This window comes from Hordeum vulgare, chromosome 7H (genome assembly GCF_904849725.1).
Source record: "Hordeum vulgare subsp. vulgare chromosome 7H, MorexV3_pseudomolecules_assembly, whole genome shotgun sequence".
Taxonomy (NCBI): Eukaryota; Viridiplantae; Streptophyta; class Magnoliopsida; order Poales; family Poaceae; genus Hordeum; species Hordeum vulgare.
The window spans coordinates 345,132,966-345,143,124 of record NC_058524.1 but is presented as its reverse complement, the minus strand read 5'-3'; the positions used below and the strand labels follow the sequence as shown (position 1 = coordinate 345,143,124).

The following is a 10,159-nucleotide window of genomic DNA, read 5'->3' as shown; positions in this document are numbered from 1 at the left end:
GATGAAGTACTTTGTTTCTCACCACACTGCACTGATGTTATTATTTCACTTTTGGTATTATTTCATTAGTTGGTAAAGTACGGATTCATGACTGGATTATTAGTTCATACTGTAAATGCTTTGATTTATTCAAATATTTTTGGTAAATTCTTTTTTTCAAGAAACCATGTAACTTTTGAAGGATTTTACTAGACCATTGTGCGTATTGTTAATTGCTACATACTCTTCTGTGTCGTACTTTTTTAATCTCCGAAGGACCACATATTTTGGTCTTGTGTGTGTACCAAGGAGACAAAGAGAAGTTAACCTCTCTATTATGATATTTCTCGTTTTCTTTTGGCAGTTCTTTATGACAGAAGAAATCCTCCATCTGCACTGTTTCATGTGATTGATTTGTGAGACTTGTAGTGCTGGAGCGTAACAGACATGTGTTTCTCTTCAGGAACTTTGTGCATTTTTTCGTTCACGATGACTTTTTGTTTACATCGGCCATACCTGATGGTGGAGCCAGAACTTCTGAGCATAAATATCTAATTTGATAATCAAAATTGAGTCGTTAAATACAGACCACTACAATGTGATTAGTGGCAACATAGTCTATTAGCCTGATCCTGATATTTCATTAACTTGCATATTCTTGGGACCAACCATATCCAAAGATAAACCATGGTGCAACAATAAAGTTCTTTCGCTTCTAGTAGTGGCATATCTATACATATGTCGTGGCAAGAACGCTCTACTAAGCCTGTCCTGAATAACCAGTGGACAAACCTTCAAGTTTTAGTATGCATCATGTTAGTAACCTAAGCGCAAGGCGCACTTTATCAACTTTTTATTCCTTATGATGAAAACTTTGTTCATGCATGTAGAGCACTTGATAGGTCGATCCAGAAGTATTTTACCATCAACGATAACTATTTAGGAACTTTGCAAAAGCTTGTGGCGCACTTAAGGTATATGACACGAAGGACTTATCAAAATTTATCTATTATGTAGAAAACATTGTTCATGGACGTTGTGCACTTGAGTGATATATCCGGAAGAACTATACCCTCATCTTAACAATTAAATAAATTTGCTCAAGCGTGTGGCACACTTAATATATAGTGAATGAAGGACTCGTCAAAATTTTATCTCTTATTATGGAAACTTTGTCATGTATCGTTGTGCACTTTCATGGTCGATCCAGAAGACCTTTACCGTCATCCATAACAAACTAAGAACTTTGCTCAAACTTGTGGCGTACTTAAGGTACATAGCACGAAGGACTTATCATTTTTTATCAGTTATGAAGAAAACAATGTTCATGCATGTAGTGCACTTGAGAGATCGAACCGGAGAAAATTTATCGTCATCCTTAACAATTTCAAAACTTCACTACAGCGTGTGGCGCACTTAAGGTATAGGGCAGGAAGGACTTATCATATTTTCTATCTCTTATGATGAAAACTTTGTTCATGCATGTTGCACACTTGAGAGATTGACCTTGATCCGGAAGAACTTTGCCGTCATTCATAACAATTTAAGAACCTTGTTGAAGGGTGTGGCGTACTTAAGGTTTAGGGCACAAAGGACTTATCAAAAAATTGTCTCTTTGTGATGAGCATTTTGTTCATGCATGTTGCGCACATGAATGACACATCCGGAACACTTTACTGTCATCCAAAACAATTTAAGAACTTTTCTAAAGCGTGTGGTACATTTAAGGTATAGGTTTAAGAGGACTTATGAACTTTTTATCTCTTATGACCAAAACTTTGTTCATGCACGTTGCACACTTGAGAGATCAACCCGGAAGAATTGTATCGTCATCCATAACATTTTAAGAACTTTGCTAAAGTGTGTGGAGCCCTTAAGGTATAGGGCACGATGAACTTATCAACTTTTTGTCTCTTATTATAAAATCATTGTTATTGCACTTGAGATGTCAACGTGGAAGAACTTTAGCATCATCCATAACAATTTAAGAACTTTGGTAAAGCGTGTGGTGCATTTATAAGGTATAGGGCACGGAAGACTTATGTTTTTTTTTATCTTTTATGATGAAAACTTTGTTCATGCACAGAGCGCACATGAGAGATCGATTCGGAAGAACTTTATCGCACGAGAGCGGTAGTATCGCTTAAGGCACAACAAATACATAACAGTTGGATTTGAAACCCCCCCCCCCACTATAAAAGTGGGTCTTCTTCCCTATTTCCCTAACGACTTTGGGATATCTTTCTCCTGCATTGTTGACCCCTAAAAACTTTTCCTTCTCTCTTTCCTTCCATCAATCTTACATCATTTTGAGGTAAAAGAGGGAGGAGATCTATATTTCCACCAATTCCTCGTCAACGCCGCCATGGCCGCGGGCAGCACCGGCTCATCCGTGTTCCCTCCTAAATTTGCTCAAGCGTGTGGCACACTTAATATATAGTGAATTAAGGACTTGTCAAAATTTTATCTCTTATTATGGAAACTTTGTCATGTATCGTTGTGCACTTTCATGATCGATCCAGGAGACCTTTACCGTCATCCATAACAAACTAAAAACTTTGCTCAAACTTGTGGCGCACTTAAGGTACATGGCACGAAGGACTTATCGTTTTTTTATCGATTATGAAGAAAACATTGTTCATGCATGTAGCGCACGTGAGAGATTGAACCGGAGGAAATTTATCTCCATCCTTAACAATTTAAAAACTTCACTAAAGCGTGTGGCGCACTTAAGGTATAGGGCAGGAAGGACTTATCATATTTTCTATCTCTTATGATGAAAACTTTGTTCATGCATGTTGCACACTTGAGAGATTGACCTTGACCCAGAAGAACTTTGCCTCATTCATAACAATTTAAGAGCATGGTTAATAGTATAGCCAACTGCTGGCTATAAGCATCTTTATAGCTCATCTTATAGCTGGCTTGTACAATAGTTAGCTGTAAAAGAGTACTACTTTTATCATATATGGCCTACCTTTCATTCTCACAAAGCACCTAGGAGCACGTGCTAGAGCCGGCTCTTCACGAAGAGCCCGCTTCCCTTCTCTCTCCTCTTCTCTCTCATCCAACTCAGCAAAAATATAGTATTTTAATCCTTACAGCCTGCTGACTGTACCTTATTGTACTTGCTCTAAGAACTTTGTTGAAGGGTGTGGCGTACTTAAGGTATAGGGCACTAAGGACTTATAAAAAAATTGACTCGTTGTGTTGAGCATTTTGTTCATGCATGTTGCGCACATGAATGACAGATCCGGAACACTTTACTATCATCCACAAAAATTTAAGAACTTTGCTAAAGCATGTGGTACACTTAACGTATAGGTCTAAAAGGACTTATCAACTTTTTATCTCTTATGACCAAAACTTTGTTCATGCACGTTGCACACTTGAGAGATCAACCCGGAAGAATTGTATCGTCATCCATAACATTTTAAGAACATTGCTAAAGTGTGTGGAGCCCTTAAGGTATAGGGCACGATGAACTTATCATCTTTTTGTCTCTTATTATAAAATCATTGTTATTGCACTTGAGATGTCAATATGGAATAACTTTAGCATCGTCCATAACAATTTAAGAACTTTGGTAAAGCGTGTGGTGCACTTATAGGGTATAGGACACGAAAGACTTATGATTTTTTTATCTTTTATGATGAAAACTTTGTTCATGCACAGAGCGCACATGAGAGATCGATCGAGAAGAACTTTATCGCACCAGAGCGGTAGTATCGCTTAAGGCACAACCAATGCATAACAGTTGGATTCAAACCCCCGGCCGCGGGCAGCACCGACTCATCCGTGTTCCCTCCTAAATTTGCTCAAGCGTGTGGCACATTTAATATATAGTGAATGAAGGACTTGTCAAAATTTTATCTCTTATTATGGAAACTTTGTCATGTATCGTTGTGCACTTTCATGATCGGTCCAGGAGACCTTTACCGTCATCCATAACAAACTAAGAACTTATCAAAAAATTGTCTCTTTGTGATGAGCATTTTGTTCATGCATGTTGCGCACATGAATGACAGATCCGGAACACTTTACTGTCATCCACAACAATTTAAGAACTTTGCTAAAGCGTGTGGTACACTTAAGGTATAGGTCTAAAAGGACTTATCAACTTTTTATCTCTTATGACCAAAACTTTGTTCATGCACGTTGCACACTTGAGTGATCAACCCGGAAGAATTGTATCGTCATCCATAACATTTTAAGAAGTTTGCTAAAGTGTGTGGAGCCCTTAAGGTATAGGGCACGATGAACTTATCAACTTTTTGTCTCTTATTATAAAATCATTGTTATTGCACTTGAGATGTCAATGTGGAATAACTTTAGCATCGTCCATAACAATTTAAGAACTTTGGTAAAGCGTGTGGTGCACTCATAGGGTATAGGAAACAAAAGACTTATTATTTTTTTTATCTTTTATGATGAAAACTTTGTTCATGCACAGAGCGCACATGAGAGATCGATCGAGAAGAACTTTATCGCACCAGAGCGGTAGTATCGCTTAAGGCACAACCAATGCATAACAGTTGGATTCGAACCCCCGGCCGCGGGCAGCACCGACTCATCCGTGTTCCCTCCTAAATTTGCTCAAGCGTGTGGCACACTTAATATATAGTGAATGAAGGACTTGTCAAAATTTTATCTCTTATTATGGAAACTTTGTCATGTATCGTTGTGCACTTAAATGATCAGTCCAGGAGACCTTTACCGTCATCCATAACAAACTAAGAACTTATCAAAAAATTATCTCTTTGTGATGAGCATTTTGTTCATGCATGTTGCACACATGAATGACAGATCCGGAACACTTTACTGTCATCCACAACAATTTAAGAACTTTGCTAAAGCGTGTGGTACACTTAAGGTATAGGTCTAAAAGGACTTATCAACTTTTTATCTCTTATGACCAAAACTTTGTTCATGCACGTTGCACACTTGAGTGATCAACCCGGAAGAATTGTATCGTCATCCATAACATTTTAAGAAGTTTGCTAAAGTGTGTGGAGCCCTTAAGGTATAAGGCACGATGAACTTATCAACTTTTTGTCTCTTATTATAAAATCATTGTTATTGCACTTGAGATGTCAATGTGGAATAACTTTAGCATCGTCCATAACAATTTAAGAACTTTGGTAAAGCGTGTGGTGCACTTATAGGGCATAGGACACAAAAGACTTATTATTTTTTTATCTTTTATGATGAAAACTTTGTTCATGCACAGAGCGCACATGAGAGATCAATCGAGAAGAACTTTATCGCACCAGAGCGGTAGTATCGCTTAAGGCACAACCAATGCATAACAGTTGGATTCGAACCCCCTACTATAAAAGTGGATCTTCTTCCTTATTTGCCCTAACGACTTTGGGATAGCTTTCTCCTCCATGGTTGACCCCTAAAAAATTTTCCTTCTCTCTTTCCTTCCATCAATCTTAGATCATTTTGAGGTAAAAGAGGGAGGAGATCTATATTTCCACAAATTCCTCGTCAACGCCACCATGGCCGCAGGCAGCACCGGCTCATTACTGTTCCCTCGGATGGCGCTCCTAGACTTGCCCCGCGCGTCGGCTTGCACCCCGATGCCCGAGTTCTATGTCTACCCGTAGGCCTCCCGCCTCTCCGGGGAGTGCTCGCCGGAGGTGAGCGTGGTGGCGCCTTCCACGCCCGCGCCCGCGCGTATCGACTTCAGCGCCACACCGGAGAGCACTTTATCGCACCAGAGCGGTAGTACGCTTAAGGCACAACAAATGCATAACAGTTGGATTTGAACCCCACCCCACTATAAAAGTGGGTCTTCTTTCCTATTTCCCTAACGACTTTGGGATAGCTTTCTCCTTCATTGTTGATGCCTAAAAAGTTTTCCTTCTTCATTTTGACGTAAAAGAGGGAGGAGATCTATATTTCCACCAATTCCTCGTCAACGCCGCCATGGCGGCGGGCAGCACCGACTCATCCGTGTTCCCTCCTAAATTTGCTCAAGCGTGCGGCACACTTAATATATAGTGAATGAAGGACTTGTCAAAATTTTATCTCTTATTATGGAAACTTTGTCATGTATCGTTGTGCACTTTCATGATCGATCCAGAAGACCTTTACGTCATCCATAACAAACTAAGAACTTTGCTCAAACTTGTGGCGCACTTAAGGTACATGGCACGAAGGACTTATCTTTTTTTTATCGGTTATGAAGAAAACATTGTTCATGCATGTAGCGCACTTGAGAGATCGAACCGGAGGAAATTTGTCTCCATCCTTAACAATTTAAAAACTTCACTAAAGCATGTGGCGCACTTAAGGTATAGGGCAGGAAGGAGCTATCATATTTTCTATCTCTTATGATGAAAACTTTGTTCATGCATGTTGCACACTTGAGAGATTGACCTTGAGCCGGAAGAACTTTGTCGTCATTCATAACAATTTAAGAACTTTGTTGAAGGATGTGGTGTACTTAAGGTATAGGGCACGAAAGACTTATGATTTTTTTATCTTTTATGATGAAAACTTTGTTCATGCACAGAGAGATCGATCCAGAAGAATTTTATCGCACCAGAGCGGTAGTATCGCTTAAGGCACAACAAATGCATAACCGTTGGATTTGAACCCCCCACTATAAATGTGGATCTTCTTCCCTATTTCCCCTAACGACTTTTGGATAGCTTTCTCCTCCATTGTTAACCCCGAAAAACTTTTCCTTCTCTCTTTCCTTCCATCAATCTTACATCATTTTGAGGTAAAAGAGGGAGGAGATCTATATTTCCACCAATTCCTCGTCAACGCCGCCTTGGCCGCGGGCAGCATCGGCTCATCCGTGTTCCCTCGGATGGCGCTGCCAGGCTTGCCCCATGCGTCGGCTTGCACCCCGATGTCCGACTTCTACGTCTACCCGCAGGCCTCCCGGATGTGAGCATGGTGGCGCCGTCCACGCCCGCGTCCGCGCCCATCAACCAAAGCGCCACACCGGTGGTCGGTGACTCGTCATCAGGAGGCGCGAGGAAAAACGCGCGGCAGATGCCAGCCGACGTGCTGCCGGGTGCATGCAACGTGTTCGATGGAATGTCGACTACTGGCGACGACAACTACATGCATAACTTGATCTTCGAGGGTGCTGCGTCGAGGGGCGTTCACGCCGTCCACCTTTGATCAAGATCATGCGGCCTTCATGCGTGATCAGGTCGGCATGGACCTGGATGACTTGCCACTCAACCATGAGTTTCCGGAGGACTACGGGCAAAAGGAAGAGGACGAGTGCGACATCGAAGGGGAGCCTTTGTGAGTTCCATGAGCGCAGGAAGTTTCCACCGTACCAAATAGTAAGCACGCACGGGTGGGTGTCCATTTCGAAGCGTTGGAGGGTGATCCTCTGGTGATGATTTCCCCTTCCGATAGGGTGCGAGAACAGGGTCCACATTGGTTTCAGCATGTTGTAAATTATAGATACAATCACTTTCGGAAATTATTTCAGCATGTTGGAAAGCAAAACAATAACACGCAAAGATGTCCACATAAAATAAGAAAGGAATAGGTAGATGTGAACAAAATAGTGAACCAGGCACAACAAAATATGGTTGACAACCGGTCCGACAAATCCATACAAAAGATAGACAATAAAGTCTGGAGAACATTTTTTTCCGCTTGGACCGTACTTACGAGATTGCTGTGTAAGATTTTTTTATTGATATATATGAAACAAGGACTCTGCCGATCATTGTCAACTACAAATAGATCGCACAACAAAAGTTCTCATGGATGTTTAAGCGTTAGTTGCAACATAGTATAGAAACTTACTTTGTAAATGCACATGGCCCACTTGAGAGATTGGTCGGAAGAACTTTACGTCATCTATACCAATGAAAGCACATTACTCATGTTTGTGACACACTTTGTAAAACGGGCATGAAGGACTTTGTCCATAACTTTGTTACTAAGAGCATATACAAACAGACCCCCCTAAGCAACCGATCGGACTGCCCGGACACTGTCCGGACAAGAGAGAAAGAGAAGAAAAAATCCACCCAACCAGACTTCCCACTTTGTACCCATATGATCGCTTCTAAGTCAGGTTTAAATACTTCATGATCTAATGATGGAATTCGAAATCACATGATGTATAATTATAGAATGAGTAACAATGATCTTAATGACCGCTTACTTATATCTAATCATGTGTAGGTTGATATTTTTTCAAGAACACATAACAAAGACAGGAGCTCATATATACGCGTGTACACTGATCCATGTGAACACACACGCATGCAGACCCTATCCCTATGAGCAAACCTTCAAGGAACCGGGTCGACATATCATCTTGAGATTGACAAAGTCACCACAGACGCCTCGTAGTCAATGTGAACGTCTCCTCCCACTGAGCATGCATTGCCGAAAATCCTGAAAGAAATTCAGAAATAATGCGAGCACGAGCATTTGAACTGAAGGGCTAGGGATGCCAGTATGCCACTGTCTTCCTAACTATCCAACCACGGGTTGGTTAGATGGATAGGTTGATATCTATTTCGTACACATAGGACAGAACGAATGCATTGGCTTAAATGATGTGCGCTTATATCTTTTTTCGCATGGTGGGTACTTAATATATCAAAATGACGAAATTTAAACAAAACGAATGTCGTTTGAGGTCATGCATTGAAGTTGCTATTAATACATGTGTGAGTACACAGTAGCACTTTTTAAATCTCTCACCCAACTCACTCATGATATTGTACTATCAAGTTAATAAAATAGTGCATCCCGGTTTGAAATCCAGCTCGAGCCAACATCGCGTGGTGAGAATAATAAAACACGAATACACATCCAGGCTTTGGAGAGAGTACTACTATTACGCTCATGCGTCCTTGTACGTTCAGTACAACCGTGGACAGGTTGATTTGACAACACGCTTGTACTGTAAAACTATCTACCGTGGCTGTTTATAAAGTAAATGCAGAAATTGAGAACGAATCTTTTTTCACAGATGAATGGTACTTAGTACTAGTATCAAGTGCCAGTAGCACGGCCTGTCCATTAAGAAAAGCACTACACTCATTGCTTCAGCACTTTACTAGTGGAATATACTGAACTTTATTGAATAAGTCCAGTTACAAAAAATGTCATCGATCCAGGCTCGCAAGCACAACCTCAATACATCCCCGTCAGTTACACAAATTTACAAGTTACACAATTTGTAGGATCATACTCCCTACTTTCCAAATTAGTGCATCAAAACCCAAATTGAAATACTTATTGTGAGAAAGAGGCAGTACTAAAAATTATGCATATTCCAGTGCGTCAAAACATGATATACAAATAAATTTATGCCAACGTTTTTCTTTTTGCAGTAAGGATATCAATGACACAATGTGATCTAGGAAATTGATACAGCAACTCTGAACCGTTAAACTAAATCCTATGTAAACAGGAGATGAGCCAACACGACAGGACAGATAACAACTGAAGAATAAGATGCTCGTTGACATCCTAATTTTATTGCGAAATATTGTGTTCTTCTACTTGTTCACAAGCTGCTCATTGTCAAACTCGTTGTTGCTTCTCTCTGTCATTACATCTAAGTAGGCCTTTTCCATTATTGAATCGCAACCTATCAGAGTGGATTCAAAGTAAAAAATCGAAATGTCTGATAAGGGGAAGAAAATATGAATCTATGGAGAAACACTTAATACGCTCATCCAGGAATCTCCTCCCTATACCTGCTAGGACGACATCAACCTTACGGGCTAGATGTGATGTCTATCCCGTAGCAGTCCAGATCAAGAACTCTAGCGAGAGTTTCTCTTCTATCCGGGGACGTGCTGCAGATTGGGTGAGATGCGAGGATAAGCATGGATAAACATTTGTGGACAGACGAGGTATCCATGCCACAGAACTTCGGATCGATAATCTGCTCAGGCAGTTCGCCCTCCATATCGTGGACGTGCTGAATATGAGGTGGGGATCGAGTTTAAGCAAAGAGGATCTGAAAATCAAAAAAAAGGGAAAGGGGGGAAAGGAGCAAATAGAACAACTAACCTGAAGAGCTTCGCTTGATTCGACACTCCCGTGGACGAATACCATCGACATGATTGAGCTTCCTCCTTCTCAGGTGTAGCCGCTCCTCGTCGCCATTGCTGCAGAACAAGCAGAGCTTCTTCTCCTCAGGTGATAGAGAAGGGATAATGGGAAG

At 40.9% G+C, this 10,159-nt stretch overlaps 1 long non-coding RNA gene across 1 annotated transcript; it reads right to left on the bottom strand.

Moving 5' to 3' along the window:
• Nucleotides 1-9,445: 9,445 nt before the first annotated feature.
• LOC123409186 lies at nt 9,446-9,920 on the bottom strand. The gene is made up of 2 exons (XR_006612833.1): nt 9,687-9,920; nt 9,446-9,577 (listed from the first exon to the last, which is right to left on the bottom strand). It is a non-coding gene; the product is annotated as an uncharacterized LOC123409186 (long non-coding RNA).
• Nucleotides 9,921-10,159: the final 239 nt, after the last annotated feature.